General features: G+C 43.3%; 1 long non-coding RNA gene across 1 annotated transcript in view; it reads left to right on the plus strand.

The window, feature by feature from the left end:
• The first annotated feature begins 587 nt into the window (after positions 1-587).
• The window catches only part of LOC147425241 (uncharacterized), a 31,784-nt gene continuing 13,595 nt past the window's right edge, over positions 588-18,776 (plus strand). The window contains exons 1-3 of the long non-coding RNA XR_015186487.1: positions 588-1,101; positions 1,294-1,385; positions 1,470-1,528. This is a non-coding gene — a long non-coding RNA (uncharacterized LOC147425241). The remainder of the gene's footprint in view (positions 1,102-1,293; positions 1,386-1,469; positions 1,529-18,776) is intronic.

Below are 18,776 nucleotides of genomic sequence, written 5' to 3' on the forward strand. Positions count from 1 at the left end.
AAATTGCGGAAAGTCCTTACAGCCTTGCCATGCAATCAATACCTACGTAATTAATCTTCTGTGTGTGTGGGTTCTTCTTTATTTCTAGTAATTTGGGCCCAATTGGAAGAGGGTCCCATAAGAGAAGTTGGTTGGGAACTCTTTTTAAAATTGAGCCTCTCGATGAGAAACTATAAGTTGGTGACACCTTCTTCTTCTTAATTGCTTCTAGGGTTTAGGCCCTGCAACCTAGATCTACAGGCCGGCTAGGGTTCTTCAGTGGATTTTGGATTTGTTGAAGTCCTATATATCTGACAACAAGATGGAGTGGGAGTAGTATTTGCGCTTGGTAAAGTTTTCTTACAACAAGAACTTGGTGTTATACACAAGTGTGTGTCCTCGGGCTGTCATCATGTAGTGCTTGTCATGGGCAGGGGATCCCCAATATCCTAGGTCATTTTGGTTAGGCATTTAGGATATACATTTTGCGCAAGGTCCAATTTGTGCAAGGGTATCTCAAAGGTCACTTTTTCTCCTCCCATTGTGTATTTTTTCAGCTGATTGGGGTTAAGCTTGTACAGCAGACAGGTCGCGAGCGCTCTTCTCTCTCTCTCTCTCTCTCTCTCTCTCTCTCTCTCTCTCTCCCCGATCAGGCAGTGCCGCCGTCGGCAAGTTAGTGGGGGGCCCTGTGAGGGTGTTGGGGGGCCCATCCGGTGATCTCTCATCGAATTCATTAAGTATTTAGATCTTGAGTTTGTGCGAAGCACTCATCTTGAGTTGAATTCCATAGCTGCTATTTTGCTGTGCATCTTACACTGGTATTAAAGCTTTTGGTTGAGCTTCGGTTCTCACATTCTCTTGCAAGAAAAACACAAAAGATAGACTTGGGCTTGGAAGAGCGGCAGAAGATTCCAAAGGGTTGTTCTTAGAGAATCTTGGATCATTCTTTATTCCACTCCCCAAGAGCGGATCTGCTAACTGTGAGGAAAGGAGGTTGACTCTTCAACGAGAACGAGAAGGTAGGCAGATTTGGAGACAGCTAAGGGACCAGCCCCTGCAGGCCTTGGTCCAATCCTCGCAAAGACACCACCATCCTAGGCAAGCGCTGACACAATAACCAAGGTATCACATCGTTGATTGAAAAGCTCACCTTCAGTCTGTATGGAATTAAGATGGACGTAGCGAGAATTTATCCATGTTTGCAATAATTCGATTCTTATTTCGCCACTACCAAAAAATCTTCATTGTTGATGAGGATGGGGAGTGTCTGATTTAATTCAAACGCTCTCAATTGAATGTTCATGACATGCCAAGGATGCACAATAATGGACTCAATGAAGGTGCTGTTGCGGACCCGAGCCCATGGTGTGTGTTGTTGATATGGATTACAAGCTTAAATGGAACAGGTAGGTGATATCGGAGGCTAGGTACTCATAAGCGAGCATGTACTTTGAAGAGTTCTAATGGATTTTTTTCTTTATTGACAACAGAGCGCATGTCCCAATTCTTCAGAGAAGAAGCATCATCGGCCATTTTCTCGATACTTTTTGTAAGATTGTGTGTGCATTATTAAGATTTACGTAATGTTTTTTATAGGTTTCAGATGAGTTAGTCCCTCACCTTAGCTACGATTAAGCTTGGATATCGTTTTGCTTTTGCATTAAAAAAGAGTCCATTATAGATCGTCCCTTCGGTGGTAGTGACTCTAGATTAAATATGTTAGTTGAGCACTAAAGGTTAGGTAGATAACAGGATGGAGATCACCTGGACCTTCTAGAGGACAATCTTTTCGTTTTAGATAGCCATGATCTGTCCTTGTTGAGGCATACAAATAGAGATTTTGCTAGCCATGTTCTCACTGACTTGCAGAAAAGATTCACTGGGGATGTTCTCCATAGCAGCTACTCTTTCGTAGATAATTTATAGGTTATACTTCTTTAGCTTCATTATGTGTTTCATTACTTTATGTGACCGTGCTTACGTTGGTTTTTTTAGGTATGCAAGGTAATTGTGAGGTTTTCGTTTCACTTTTGTTTTTATTTTTCAAATAGATGGACGACATCTACAAGACGAACTATGAGTCCCTACATTTCATCTATTTTAGAGAGTCATTGACAGCAATTTAGATTAATTTAGGTCTTTAAACATACTCAATTTGGTGTGTGAGAAACAAGATATTATAAATTTTAATAAATTATGATTAGTCCTTTCTGGTAGAGTACTTTTTTTTAATCTCATTTTAAAGTTTTTCAGCCACCTGTAAGAAACAAGAACAAAATAGAGCCTTGCTTGTTGCTTGTCTTAATTTTTACTATCTATTGTGTTTTGAGAATGGAGATCTATTATTTTAAAACTGAGACCAGCAACAAGCAGGGCTTTATTTTGTTTTTGCTTCTTGCACGTGGTGAGAGACTTAGAAATGAGTGGAAAAGAAAGTACTTTGGTGAAAAGGATTGTTGTCAATTTACTAAAATTTGTGAGATTTTTCTTTTTACTTACGGAATTGAATATGTTTAAAGACCTAAGTTAATATAAATCACTGACGTGACTCTCTGAAGTAGACGACGTGTAGAGACTCATAGTCCATCGTGTAGATTTCACTTACCTATTTGAAAAATAAAAATAAAAAAGTGAGACAAAAAACTCATAATTACCTTACACACCTAAACAAGCCAAGGTAAGCACAATTATATAAAGCAATAAAACACACAAATTAAGCTAAAGAAGCATACCTTATGCTTTAGGATGACTGATAAGTCATCTTCAACAGAGGAGCTACTATGGGACACCGTCACGACGAATCGTGTTAAACAACAACAACAATCGTTCCAAGGAGAAGGGAGTTTAGAAAGGTAAAAAAAACTCTCATTAAGATCTTGAAGCATTTTGCAAGGACCATAAATGTTCTCAACTGTGGAGATCAAGGACATGGCTATCGTTCTTGCCCCAAGAGAAATTTCCGCAATGAGACTCCTAGAGCTTCCACTATCGAAGCTCCAAAAGAGGATGCTCATTGCAAAGGATCACCTCTCTCCTATGCTTGGGGAAAGGTAAGGGAGCATGATGACTTTATCTTGTTTGACCCTGGCTCTACTCACAACTTCATATCAACGGAGTTGGCCACCAAGTTGGACATTTAAGCTTTTGAGATGGGAGATACTGCAACTACCAATACCGCTTTGAAGGGACAACAAGCCTCCGTTAGTCCCTTGATTGGGAAGTTGAGACTTCATGTCCAAAGTTATGTCGACAAAGAAGACTTTTTCATCTCTCCTCTCCAACATGAGGATGCTATCCTAGGGGTTTCATGGGTTAACCACATGGATTCCAACATGAAGTTCCTTGAAAGGAGAATCTACTTCACCTACAGGGAGAAGAGCAAGTATATAGATGTTAGTGAGTCTGGTTGTACTATATCACTTGTAGATCCTCTTGCTTTTCATAAATCAATAAAGAGCTCAGTTTTTGCGTACTTGATTTTTGTCTAAGAGTCCCTAAAAGATTCTAATATTTCATGAAATGTAAATGGTAGGAATCAAGAAGAATTAGACTTGTCTAATTTTCTAAAAATATGTGTTCATTGATGATATCCCTATGGACCTACCTCCAAAATGGGGGATGATGACCATCAAATTGAGCTCCTACTGACGGGAGCAAAGCGAACCCCGAACCCCCGACGGCCTCTAAAACACCGGGGACCGAATAGCGCGTCTCGAGCCTGTCATGGTAAAGCAAACAGAGACACCACCTAGCTTCAACGGCTAGGACGCAAACAACACACCACCATAACAAAGTTTTCATCCAAGCGAGATGGATGCTTGGGAGTAATGATGAAGAGGAAAGGGAATGAGATCAAGTGAGTGAGAGAGAGAGAGAGAGAGAGAGAGAGAGAGAGAGAGAGAGAGAGAGAGAGAGAGAAGGAGGGGGTATAGCGGCTTAGTACTTAGGCACCACAAGAGGATGGCGAATCCGCACACCCTTCACACATACACAAGCTCACTCCAAAACACAAGACTAGGTGGCGATTCCGCACACCTCACATGGGCAAAACATTGCAATAAAAACATACTCACAAAACCTCAAGCTTTATTTAGAGAATAAGGCGATGAAATGGGGAGCATAGGGTAGGGGAATGAGAAGGAAGAGAGTGGTAGAGCACATGGCGGATAGGTGGGAGTTGATGGCGAAGACTCGCACGAGGGTTATGGCCATCATCCTTCATTTAGTTGCCCTTCATCTTCCATAGCCCAAGGGTGTAGAGGTCATGCTCAAGACGAGCATGGTGATTGCGGTGATGGTGATGGTGTGGGTGTGTGTGTGTGCACTAGGCACACACAGTGCATAGTGTACTCTTTGGTGATGGTGTGTGTGTTTTTGTGTGATGGTGACCCCTCTTTATATAGGGGAGGAGGGGGAGAGAAATTCTAAAATTTAGAAATGAAGAAATCATTATCTACATAGGTCATGTGACTGTGGGCCCCACTTGTCTGGCTGTGTGTATATGTGCCAGAACAGCAGTCTCATGAGAGAGAGACTAAGAGAGAGAGATAGGTTGATGAAAAAAAGTGAGAGGTGACATGGAGAATAAAGTAATTACAAGAGGGGAGAGAGGGGAGTGTGCTCAGAGGTGAATCTGTGTGCAGATGTGTGTGAACACAAGAAAAATCAGGTAACCACCGGGTGGGGATGGGTCTGTGGGCACCTTTTTCAGTGAAACTGAGTGTGTGTGAGTGTGGGGGAGGTTATTTAGCTACAAGACAAGAGACATGGCGCCCTTTAGAGAGAGAGGGGGGTATTTGGGTCATGGAATATGATAGGAGAGAGAAAGAGGGGGTGGGGTATACTATTTTGGAAGATAGGGTAAGTTGCATGTGAGTTAAGGTGCATTATTGGTGAGTTATAATGCATTATTGGTGAGAGGTGGGGTAGCTTGAGGGGAGAGAGAAAGGAGAAAGGACAAGGGGAAGAGAGAGGGGGTTGACCTTTTGACTAGAGGAGAGGAAAAGGGACACCCGACGGGGCAACAGTGAAGAAAAAGGAGGCAAGGTGGGGATGGGCTATCCCGCAGGTATGAGGTGGCCTATTTTACCTTTCTTATATATTTACATAATCATACTTTATTTTTTTCTTACTTTTTTCAATGCCTTTTATCACTCCCTCCATAAGAGGGGGTTTTCATGGGGTGGGGACGAGAGAAGAGGGGTATGGGAGCTTGGCTTGTGAAAAGCCCCCATCATTAGCCCTCCCCTTTTGGCTAGAGGCATTCATGTCTCTAGCTCATCTGTTTGATCATTACCGTCGGAGATGGCGGCTGATGGTGTGTCCTCATCTGGAATGTCAATTCGTGGAGCCTGGTCAAATCGAAGAAAATAAGGTTTAAGTCGCCAACCATTTACCCTGGTTTTATGAAGTTTTCCATCAGCCTCCGTAAGCTGGTAGCTTCCATTGGCATACTTTTTCCTGATGATGAAAGGGCCTTCCCATCGGAGCAGGAGTTCCTTATCCTTGCTCGTGTCGAAGCGATTGTCGTAGCGGAGCACCAACATTCCTTTCTTCAATTCTTCTTTCCGGAGATGCTCGTTAAAGCTAAGCCGTCTATGCTCTGCTTGTGCTGCATAATAATTTATTGCTTCTTCTCTGTCTAGCTGCAGTCTTTCCAAGTTGATGATGTGATCTCTCAAATGCATGTTGGGCTGTTGAAGTTGGCTTGCCATTACTCTGAGACTTTGTAGTTGCACTTCAATGGGCAAGATTGCTTCCTTACCAAATACTAGATGATACGGTGTGAATCCCAAGGATGTACGAAATGAAGTTCTGTAGGTCCATAAAGCTGATAGTAGATACTTATCCCAGTCTCCGGGATGATTGTTTACCTGCTTGGTAATAATTTTAGAAACCATTCCATTTACCTTTTCAACTAGGCCATTACATTGAGGGTAATATGGTGAAGAGTGCCTCCTTGTAATGCCCAGTTTTTGCATTAATTCTCCTACCAAGTCTGCTTTGAAACCTGGCCCTCTATCAGAGATGATCTCTAAAGGTGTGCCAAACCTACAGCATATGTGCTCGTAGATAAATTTAGCTACCTTTACCGCTGTGATTCTAGTGGTGGCTGTAGCCTGTGCCCATCTAGTCATGTAGTCGACCCCCATGATAATGTAGAATTTTCCTGAGTTGGCCCTAGGTAATGGCCCAATGGCATCAATACCCCATTTTTCAAATGGGCCATATGAGAGAATAGGTGTCTGTGGTTCAGGCATAAGTGACTTAGTGCCGGCCTTTTGACACAACTTACATGTTTTGCACCAGTGGTGTACATCACGGTTGAGGCTAGGCCATATGAAGCTTGCCTGCAAGATTTTTCTACTTGTTATGTCTAGGGCAAAGTGACCACCACAAACCCCGTTGTGACAGCTAGCAATTACTCCCGTGATTTCCTGAGAGAGAGGGACCTTCCTGAGTATTTGGTCCTTACCATTACAGTACAAACCGTCATTAATGAGTCGATACCTTGTGGCCTTCCGCGTCAGCCATTGCTTCTGTCCCTTTGTTAAATCTGATGGGCATTCTCCTGTTTCCAAAAAATGCATGATGTCAGGCAAGGCATCACTGCCTTGAAATAGAGGGAGCTTTAGCTTTATTGCTCCAACCTCCACTTCCTGTAGTCTTTCACTTGCTAGGGCATCTGCTTCTTGGTTTTGAACCCTTGGGATATGGTGTATTTGAACTTCTTCAAACTTACCCAACAAGGTTTTTACACCACTTAAGTGAGTCCTTAAACTAAGATTCTTGCATGTCCATGCTCCATTTACTTGCCTTACCAGAAGTAGAGCATCCCCAAATACATTAAGGCGTTGTACACCTTGTGAGACGCACCATTGTAGACCCTTGGTTAGTGCTGCATACTCAGCTTCATTGTTAGAATGTGAATCTAACAATTGGCCCAACGAAAATACCTTTGTCCCTTTGTCATCAAAGACCACTATGCCTGCAGCTGCTTTGTCAGACGCTCGCTTGTAGGCTCCATCAAAGTAGAGAGAGTATGCTCCTTCTACCATCGGTGGTACTGGAGGTAATCGGACTTCTCCTTCCTTAGATTGCTTCTCCTTCCCTTCAAAGACTTGGTAGGTCATGAGTCCCCCCAAACTTGCCCTTCTAGTGCTTTCTACCTGTATCGTGTAGTCAAACTCTTGCAGACGAACTAGCCATTTAGTAATTCTAGCAGACACATCCATGTGTTGTACAACATAGGGAAATATTTCATCCGTGGTTAGAATCACAAATTGCTTAGGCAGCAAATATGACCTAAACTTTGTTGTTGCAAATCTAAGAGCTAGGACTAAGTGTTCCACATGGGTGAAACCTTTCTCTCCTGCTGTCATCATTCGACTAGAGAAGTAGATTGGCCTCATGAAAGATGTCGTTGTATTCTTTTGGAGTAGCACAGCCCCCAATGAGTCATCACCAACACTTGAGGTGACATAGAATTTTTCATCCCACTTAGGTGGTGAGATAGTTGGCAGAGTGGCTAAGACCTCCTTTACCTTGTTGTAGTGATGTTCACTTTCCTCATCCCAAGTGAAAGTTGATCTTTGAGTGAGTTGTTGCAGTGGTAGAACAAGTTGTGATAGTAGATGTATGAATCTACTTAAGTACCTCACCTTATGTAGAAAAGAGACCAGTTGACGTGCGGTCGTTGGTGAAGGTAGGGCTATGAGTGCGGACACCTTACTTGGGTCGACGTTGATACCTTTTGCTGAAATTTCATGGCCTAGTAGAATGACTTTACTCTCCCCAATGTGGCATTTATCCACATTTAATTTCCCACCTAGGCTCTGCAACTTGGCCAAACCTTCAGTTACCTTTTCTAAATGTGAAATACGGGAGCTATATATACAAAAATCATCAATGAACACTCTTATGGATGTTCCAAAGAACGGTTGAAAAACATATGTGACATATCTTTGGAATGTGGCAGGTGCATTTGTGAGACCAAATGGCATAACCCTGTTTTCAAAACAACCCCATGGCGTGATAAAAGTGGTTTTTAGCTGATCTTCCAAGGCTATGCGTATTTGAAAGTATCCAGAATAACCATCACAGGCGGTATAGCATTCAAAACCCGCTACTTCATTCAGAATTTTATCCAAGAAAGGGAGAGGAAAGTGGTATCTCTTTGTAGCTGCATTTAGTGGTTTGTAGTCAACACAGACCCTCCACTTACCATTCTTTTTAGGCGTCACCACTACGGGTGACACCCATTCTGAGTTTTCTACATGATAGATGAATCCCGCCTCCAACAGTTTCCTTACCTCGGCCAAGAGTGCCTTTTCTTGTATGACCCCCAGTCGTCCTAGCTTTTGCACAAGTGGTTTTACCCCTTCCTTCAGCTTAATATGATGTTCCACCACTGTAATGCCTATGATTCTTTCATAGTTGTCAATGAACAGGTTAGGAAATCCCATCAACATTTGAAAAAAACTATCTTTCTCCTCAAGTGTTAATTCCATAGACAACATACCCTTCAACCTACTTCCTCCTAGGCCAGGTGATTTGCTCTCCTCTTCATTGGGTTGCCCTTTTGGTGATGGATCACCAATTGTGCTTACCCTTTGTGGATCCTTCATAATGATACCCATCACATCAATGGAACTGTCACTTTCGTCGGTGGATGTGGTCTCCTCCTCAGAACTGGAAGATTCTCTAGTGGTTTCATCTGCCGATGTTTCCAGATTCATTTGCTTCTGCTTGCCAATCCTCATGTCGTAGTAGATTGTCTCCCCTTTCTTACCGGTCATGCGTAGAAGGCGAGTACCCCAGTCTTGTTTTGCCTTCATGGCCATCAACCATGGCCTTCCCAAAATTAGTGGATAGCCCTCCCCCTTAGTAGGTATTAAAAAAACATCTACCTCTACATCAGTGTTGAAAGCTTTGATTTTCACGGCACTTACCACACCCACACACTTTACTTTTGCGTTGTTTGCCATCTTTGCCTTGCATGGAGAAGGCCTGATAACCTCGAGCCCTAATTGAAGCATCATAGCTTCGCTCAGTACACAGATTTGTGCACCTCCATCAATGTAGGTGTTTCCAACACTCTTTCCTTTTATGTTTACGTCGACAATTGGAAGGATGTCATCCATGTTGCATCCCAAAATTGCTCCGGCTACCTTTGTTTTGGAGCGTCTTGTACTTACCATTTTAGACCATTGTCACCTTACTTTAGGTACAAGATGTAGCAGCTGTGGCCATGTAATCTTCGATCCTTGCTCTGCCACATCCAATGTTAGATCATAGGGCTTAGAACTTTCCCCTAGCTGGAAGTCGGTGATGCCCAATTTCCATCGTGGCCTGGATGGCCTCTTGCTAGTTTCTCCTCTCATGCTTCTCTCATCATCTGATTGTGTAGCTTTCTCCCTCCTAGCTCTTTTCACAGTCATGGCTTCAAGTGGTTCTAAAAAGGTTACCTTCTCCTTACCCTTGTCCCTCTCCTTTGTTCTGGGTGGATCCACTACTACGGATTTTCCTTTCTCTTCTAGCCTTATGATGTTTACAGGGCGATCAGGTGGTGGGGCTGGTGGAAGAGGTGGGATGGATGCTTGTAGTGGTGTCTGGGGTGGACGTAGAATTTGTGTTGGTGGGGGTGGTGCTCGGGGTGGGGGTGTTCTTTCTCTAGGGGGTGACAATTGGTTCCTCCTACCTCCTCTATTATAGTTTTGTCGTGGTTTGGGACAGTAGTACATACCGTGACCGTCTTCTCCGCAGTTGTAGCAATGATAGTCCCTGTTTTGTCGTCGTGCTCTTCCAGGGTCTTGATCTCTTTCTTGACTCCTCCCTTGTTGTATTAAGTGGACAGACAAATTCTGCAGTTGGTCAGTAATATGGGCCAACATATCTTGTTGGTCATCTCTTACCCCAAGAGCCGGTGGTGGTGGTATGGTGGTTGTCGTAGTTGCTGGTCAACGCGATGTTCCTGCTTTTGTTGACTCGGTTTCTTTGGCTTTCATTCGCAGCTTCTTGTCCTTAAGGCGAGCAATCTCAACGGCTAACTCGTACATAGCCGGGAATCTACCTTTCACCTTCTCCTTGAGAAGCTGCCATAAGCCATGCGTGAACCGATCTTTTTTTAGGAAATCGGGTGCGGCTTCCCCCCTTGCCAGTGACTCAACCCACCGTTCCCACAAATCCACAAATTTGGACTCATAGGTGGCATATTCTAAAAGACCCTCCTGCTTCAAGTCTCTTAACTTGTCCCACAACTTTTCTGAAGTGGTACCTCCCCCAAAGCGTCTCTTAAAAGCGGTTTTTAAGGGTTCCCAGTCATCCTTGGTTGCGTGTGGAAGTGCATTGTACCATGATCTAGCTTCTAGCTTCATGAGATGCTTAAAGATTCTAACCCGGGATTCATCCGTATCTTTGTTGTTCACTACACATGCTACTTCAAAGTCATCTAGGAAGTCTGTTACCAAATCCTCCCCCTTCTTTCCTTTAAATGTTGGAAATGCTACACTTGCCATGATTACTGAGAGAGAGCTAGAAAGACACACTGCTTAACTTGCAAAAGTTTTTTTCTTCTTTACAAGGAGGCGTGTATACCCTCTTATACTAGGACAGATTAAAACTTCAAACGGTACATTGCCTTGTACCAAAGGTAAGACAAATGGTTGATCTGATGCCAGAACCTCAAAAAATCGCTCCCCACCCAGCATGGTGTCAATGACGTGCTGGTAGTGAGCCTTCAAATCCAGTATTACCTTGATTGAGCGTACACGTGTTGGTATGTGTGATCTGTCTTGAGGTAGGTTGTACTGATTCATGTGAAGCTTAGAGGTGCTTAGTCACTGTCCAAGCTTGTGGGAGAGGGTGGTGTTCTTTCCTAAAACAAACTCAGTAGATCCCTAGTTTCTCTAGTGAGAGTGTGAGCCAATGATTCCGTTATCTGTGCTGCAGCATCAGGTGCGACTTGAAAACTGACTGTGATAATTACCTCGGTGACTTGAGTTACCCGATTCTCAAAGTAGAATAGTGTTGATTCTCTATTGTGTAGAGCTCCTTCCATTTTGTTGTGGGTTGGTTGTAGGTTGCGGACATGGTTTCGACCTTCTCCTTCTTCTTCTTGGCACTTGGCCTATGTATATCCACTCGGTTTGGCGTGTTGGTTGACTCTCCCACTGCAAATCGATTACCGTTACGCCTGGCACTCGAGCTTCGATAGAGATGCGAAGTTCGTCTAGTTATGCTTGGAGCTCTTCTTCTTCTGTCGTCCAATTAGCAAATCCTGCTAGCCATTCATCCATTCACAATAGTTTAAGGGTTTCAGTCTTGTAAACTGAAGGGTTTCATGAAAAGATCCTCAGTGGAGGCACCAAATGACGGGAGCAAAGCGAAACCCGAACCCCCGACGGCCTCTAAAACACCGGGGACCGAATAGCGCGCCTCGAGCCTGTCATGGTAAAGCAAACAGGGACACCACCTAGCTTCAGCGGCTAGGACGCAAACAACACAACACCATAACAAAGTTTTCATCCAAGAGAGATGGATTCTTGGGAGTAATGATGAAGAGGAAAGGGAATGAGATCAAGTGAGAGAGAGAGAGAGAGAGAGTGAGGGAGGGGGTATAGCGGCTTAGTACTTAGGCACCACAAAAGGATGGCGAATCCGCACACCCTTCACACATACACAAGCTCACTCCAAAACACAAGACTAGGTGGCGATTCCGCACACCTCACATAGGCAAAACATTGCAATAAAAACATACTCACAAAACCTCAAGCTTTATTTAGAGAATAAGGCGATGAAATGGGGAGCATAGGGTAGGGGAATGAGAAGGAAGAGAGTGGTAGAGCACATGGCGGATAGGTGGGAATTGATGGCGAAGACTCGCACGAGGGTTATGGCCATCATCCTTCATTTAGTTGCCCTTCATCTTCCATAGCCCAAGGGTGTAGAGGTCATGCTCAAGACGAGCATGGTGATTGCGGTGATGGTGATGGTGTGGGTGTGTGTGTGTGCACTAGGCACACACAGTGCATAGTGTACTCTTTGGTGATGGTGTGTGTGTTTTTGTGTGATGGTGACTCCTCTTTATATAGGGGAGGAGGGGGGGAGAAATTCTAGAATTTAGAAATGAAGAAATCATTATCTACATAGGCCATGTGACTGTGGTCCCCACTTGTCTGGCTGTGTGTATATGTGCCAGAACAGCAGTCTCATGAGAGAGACTAAGAGAGAGAGATGCGTTGATGAAAAAAAGTGAGAGGTGACATGGAGAATAAAGTAATTACAAGAGGGGAGAGAGGGGAGTGTGCTCAGAGGTGAATCTGTGTGCAGATGTGTGTGAACACAAGAAAAATCAAGTAACCACCGAGTGGGGATGGGTCTGTGGGCACCTTTTTCAGTGAAACTGAGTGTGTGTGAGTGTAGGGGAGATTATTTAGCTACAAGACAAGAGACATGGCGCCCTTTAGAGAGAGAGGGGGGTATTTGGGTCATGGGATATGATAGGAGAGAGAAAGAGGGGGTGGGGTATACTATTTTGGAAGATAGGGTAAGTTGCATGTGAGTTAGGGTGCATTATTGGTGAGTTATAATGCATTATTGGTGAGAGGTGGAGTAGCTTGAGGGGAGAGAGAAAGGAGAAAGGACAAGGGGAAGAGAGAGGGGGTTGACCTTTTGACTGGAGGAGAGGAAAAGGGACACCCGGCGGGGCAACAGTGAAGAAAAAGGAGGCAAGGTGGGGATGGGCTACCCCGCAGGCATGAGGTGGCCTTTTTTACCTTTCTTATATATTTACATAATCATACTTTATTTTTTTCTTACTTTTTCCAATGCCTTTTATCACTCCCTCCATAAGAGGGGGTTTTCATGGGGTGGGGACGAGAGAAGAGGGGTATGGGAGCTTGGCTTGTGAAAAGCCCCCATCACTACCAGGAGGCTCACCGCCTAAACAAACCTCCTTATCGAGCTTCCCAAGCTCAACAAGAATAGATCATGAGGAAAGTACAAGAATTGGTAGACAAAGTGATGATGAGGCCTAGCTCCTCTCCCTTTTGTTCTCAAATCCTTTTAGTGCAAAAGAAAGATGGTACATATTGCATGTGTGTGGATTATCAAGCACTAAACCATTTCACTATCAAAAGAAAAATTTCCATACCTCGGGTAGAAGGTATGTTTGATAAGCTACAAGGCTCTACCTACTTTAATAGGATTGACCTTAAAAGTGGCTATCATCAAATAAGGATAGTGGATGAAGATATCCTAAAGACCGTGTTTCATACCACATTTGGTCTTTATGAATATCTAGTCATGCCTTTTGTCTTGACTAATGCACTAGCCATGTTTAATCCTTTAATAGAGAAAATCTTTAGATCCTACCGCGAATTCACTGGATTGTTCTTTGATGATATCATCATCTACTCCAAATCCTCAGAGGAACACAAGCAACATCTTCAAGTGATTTTTCAAGCATTGAGGGAGAACAAGATTTTTCTCAATCAAAAGAAAAGCGAATTTTTCCTTCAAGAGATTCAATACTTAGGTCATATTATCTCTCAAGATGATATCTGTATGGATCCATCAAAGCTGGAGGTAATAAAATCATGGCCTAATCCAAGGAATCTACATGAGCTAAGAAGCTTTACCATTACATGACTTAACAAAGAAGAACGTTAAGTACTCATGAACTGCTAAGGAGCAAAATGCTTTTGACAAGCACAAAGAGAATCTTACCTCCCAGCCATTCCTTATGCTTCCAAATCTCTCAAAGCCATTTGAGGTCCAATGTGATGCTTGTGGTGATTGCCTTGAGCATTCTTGCTTCAAGAAGGGCATGCCATAGCATATGAGAGCCAAAGGCTCAATATTACGAATGAATGGGTCTTGTGCATTTATGAGAAAGAGCTTTTAGCTTTTCTACATGCCCTAGACACATGGAAGCACTATCTATTGGGGACTCTATCTACTTCATGATGCAAACCAAGCTTTCTGACAAGAAAATGAGGTTTGAAAATTTTCTTTTGCAATTTTATTTTCATATTGCTCACATTGCAGCACAATCAAGTGGCCGATGCACTTTCACGATGACCAAAAGTTAATGCGGTGTCTATAGCAACTCACAATGATCTATCTTCTAAGATAGATGAGTATGCTACTAACCATGACTTTAAAGACAAAATGTCAGTCCTTGCTTTGGGGAAGAAACACTACAAGAGGTTGTGTGCACTTGTGACGTTTTTAGCGACGGAAATACATTGGGTTTTTATACTCCCCGACCTCGCTAAGACCGTCGCTAACAGCGTCACCAAGGGAACGTCGCTATATGCATCACTATCAACATCGCTATGACCGTCGCTATATAGCGACGGCCATAGCGACTATAATAGCGACAATAGCAGGCCTTCTATAGCGACACTCATAGTGACGTTGCAGAGCCTTATATAGAGACTCTTGAGAGTAAAAAATTTTGGGTGGCAGGGCATTCAGGGCATTGAATGCCCTACCACCCATCAACCATATTGAATGTTTCAATAATAGAGTAAACCTAAATGAATCCAAGATAAGCCTAGATTCACCTTTGAAAGAAAGTACAAGGTATAGACCCAAAATAGTCACCCACAAGACAATATAACCATTAACTCCATCATGGATGATATTGTTTGCAGAACAAAGATACAAAACTGACAATAATAGAGTAAACCTAAATGAATCCAAGATAAGCCTAGATTCACCTTTGAAAGAAAGTACAAGGTATAGACCCAAAATAGTCACCCACAAGACAATATAACCATTAACTCCATCATGGATGATATTGTTTGCAGAACAAAGATACAAAACTGACAAAAGTAAATTGACGAAAGTAAATCAATGATAATTGTACACATCATAGGCAAAATCACTTGATTGTTAAGCTTTGCAAATGTAATAGTTACAACACCATTGGCACTATTGAGGAAAAACATGGCTTTTTAATAGTTACAAAAAGATGTATACACGTCATCTCATTATACATGCTATGAAAAAAGAAAACTAATTCTATCTGGCTATGGCTAGACTGACATCGTCTAATCAGACGTCTCATCACGTCCAAGCGACGGCGTATCTGTCAGATTCTGGAGAACAATAAGACTTTTTGTAAATATAAACATATAATTTACAAAACAATCTATTTTCTTAGCTTATCATTAAAATACAACAAATGTAAAAGAGTAAAGTGAAATACTAACCATGCCGTCGTGAGACTACTCAGAATGTCCATTAGGAAATTTAAACCCTTTCTGCCTGCGTACTCGCGCTCGTACGGTGTGGGGTCACGTCCTATCATCGACCACTGTTCAAAACATACAAAGAATCCATTATGTTAGAATTTAAAAGTACAAATAGACGTAACTGCCAAACATAAAGAGCACTGCAAAAACACTTACAAAATTGGTCTCAAATGATGTCCACCCACCGCTCCCCAAGTGGTGTGACCTCCCTACGTCTACTCGCGCTTTAGCTGCCTCATTTTGTTGCTTTCACTTGTGAAGATTCTTGCACGCTGCTCGCTTTGCATTCTTCCAATCTTCTTTGGCCAGTCAATCTGGTCTATTCCACCCATGCTTTATTGCTTTTTGTACTTCAGAATGCTTGTGCTTGCAGTATTTGCGCATTCGAACCTTCATCAAATCTTCATTGAAGCGCTCATCCCGACTTGATATGGGAAACTCGTCATGCAGCATACTGATGACTCTGTCTTTTTATTCACTTGGCACTTCACTCCAGGTGTTTAGTATGTAGTGTCTAAACACCTGAGAGCAAAAACCGTGCATGCGCGAGATCACCTTCTTTCCTTCGTCATCCAACATGATGCCGCCGCTGATGCCGAGCGAGTATGGCAAGCCCTCTCGCCTGTGATGCATGAACCTTGGTGTCTCGACAGTGGTCTCTAGCGGCGTCTCAATGGCGGTACGGATGTCACGTGTCTCCACTGGAGTCTAAGCCCCAAAGCGAGGAGTAGCTAGTGGTGTGTAGCCAGGTTAGGCCGATAGCTGTACAAAACCTGGTGTAGATGGCGATGTCGTGGCTGGTGTGGGGGCGGGCAAAGAAGGGGAAGGTAAGGAGCCTCGTGGAACACGAGGCGGTGTTGAGGCATGTTGAAGATCGTCTCGTTGACACCAATGCTAGACAAGTGTGAAGATCGTCTCATTGACACCAAAGCTTTGGAGCATGCTGAATGCTCCAAAACAGAGGGAGACGCTGAAGGAGTAGAACGACGTGATGGTGCTCCAGAGCGATGACGTTCCTCGTACCACCTCCGCTGCTGGGGTGACAAAGAAGAAAGAAACTCATCATCATCCATACGTGCATTAAACACATGAACATTTAATCTTAATATTGAATGAATGGCGAAGAAAACATGGAGAGAGAGAGAGAGAGAGAGAGAGAGGGGGGGGGGGGGGGGGGGGGGGGGGGGAGAGGGATTCCGTTGAAGTTCTTGTGAATTTGTAAAAGCAATACGCTCCGGGTGTGATGGAGACTGAAGCTACAATTGCAAAGGAGGTGATCCGTCTCTCTGCTCATAGATGCTTCTCGCCCCACCACTAGATCTAGTTGATTGGGTGAAAGAGACGCTAGGAAGCAATAGTAGTGCTGCTTAGCGTCTCTTTCATCCGATCAACTAGATCTAGTGGAGGGAGGAGCAGCATCTATGAGCAGAGATAGATCACCTCCTTCGCAATTGCAGCTTCAGTCTCCATCGCACTCGGAGCGTAGTGCTCGTTGTCCCTTCTTGTGAGAACATACCTAGAGCATACGTACCTGGAGTGGAGGCAATGACGATTAAATACAATGACGCAATGATGCATATAGACAGGAATGGACAGAAATCTTGACTATAATATATATTATAAACCAGAGAAAAATTGTTCAAATACGATGTTTATGGCTTTAATAGGTCTCTCTCTCATCCTCACATAGATCAGCATAACTTCCTATATCTATATAGAGATCTCCGTTTTGAGAGATGTCCTCCGTTTCATTTTGTAGATCCTTTGCATGCACCCCATAGAGAGTAGCAGCTTGATGCTCGTTTGGCACCACCTCAACGGCTTCTGACTTAGCATCTTCTCCGATCTCCTCCATTGATGCCGCTGTGATTGGCACATGGTAGCCCTCATATGTCCGTGCACTATGAGGGGCTACCTCTTTGACGTACCACCGGTTTGATGCAAATTTTGTAGGATGAAATATCACCTTCCAGAGCCACATAACTTACATGAGAGCTTCCAAGCACATAACTTCTAAAATTGGATGTTAACTATTTATATACTTACTTGTTCACAATGCTCGGATAGTACGAAAGTGTCTCTTAGGTCAGTCCATTTCTTATTTTCAAGGAAACCAGATTCTCCTCTACGCACAGTAGCATTGCGACCCTCCATGATTATCTTGAACCATTGCACATCGAACAAGTCGACAAAAAATCCTCTATAATCGATTCTCAAAATCTCTTGTAGTATGCCAAAGTAAGTGAATTTGGCCACCACAGGATCTCCATCAGAGGACCGTCATCGACTAGACTGTTCAAATTTTGGCATGGTTCCACAATCTTGAGTAAAACGCTTTTTGTCAATCCGTTCCACCCTAAAATGTTGACCTTTACACCATGCTTCTGTGTATAACTTATACTACAACCAACAAAGATTATGAGTGGCCGTTCAAACATCTAGAAAGTTTCTAGTCATACATTGCAAACTTATCTTGGCCGTGCAACCTCGAGAGTACTCCCACTGCTCCTCAGTCACTTTCTCATCGCACTGTTGTGCGCTTTTCAATTGGTTGTGCAACCATCTTAAGCTCATGAATGTTGGTAGGATCTCCAGACCTGCCGAATAATGCATCAGTGGTCGTCTTCCCCGTCTCCACTCGATCGTGCCCTTTGTCGCACTTGCTTTGCATTTTCGTATTGTGAAATCCACTTTTGCATCACTAAATTCTGAAGCATGCAAAATCGGTTGATCTTAGCCTCTAGACCTTTGGTCATCTTCTTCTCAACATTGAGATTTCACATGACAATCCCAAATATCCACTCATCATCTACGGTATTCCATAGCGTGTCCTGGGCTTTATCAGATCCATCTAGCCACTCTCTAATGTAAACTAGGGACTCTGATACCAGTCAACCTTCTGCCATGCTACCCTCCGGAGGTGCCTTCTGACGCATATATCCCTTGAGCGTTTTCATGCAAAGTTTTAAAAAGAACATCCATTTGGAATGTACTGTGCGAGCTATTTCCACCTCATCAACAATGTGAACAAGAAGATGCACCTGAATGGTTAGCATGGTAGTAGGAAAGTGTTTCTCAAACATGCACACAACCTCCACAACGTTTAGTTTGGCAAATGGTATGGAGTCTACATTGATCTCCTTTTGTGAGATCCATTGCACCAACTTCGCAAGTTTGTAGATTGTGTTACGGACGTCAGAAGATAAACATCCCTCAATGGCCACCGGTAAAATAAACTGCAAAACATGTCTAGAAATGATATTAAAGTCCACACACAAATTTGCTACACAATTCACTATGATATATTCCACTTCAAACATACCTTATACATTTTATGCCAGCCGTGTGACTTCAAATCGGTAAGCTTTCCTTATTTAGTGAAACACGTTCGGAGCGAGTGCATTACACCAGTGGGGGTCCGCACAGATCAAATGGTCTCTTTTAATTTTGCATTCTTGGACTCCTATCAAAATCCATGGCACTTTAGGGAGTTTTATTGATCCATTGAATGCTGTCTACGGCCAATATTGCTCC

Source organism: Adiantum capillus-veneris, chromosome 25 (assembly GCF_014529385.1).
Source record: "Adiantum capillus-veneris isolate H3 chromosome 25, ASM1452938v2, whole genome shotgun sequence".
NCBI lineage: Eukaryota > Viridiplantae > Streptophyta > Polypodiopsida > Polypodiales > Pteridaceae > Adiantum > Adiantum capillus-veneris.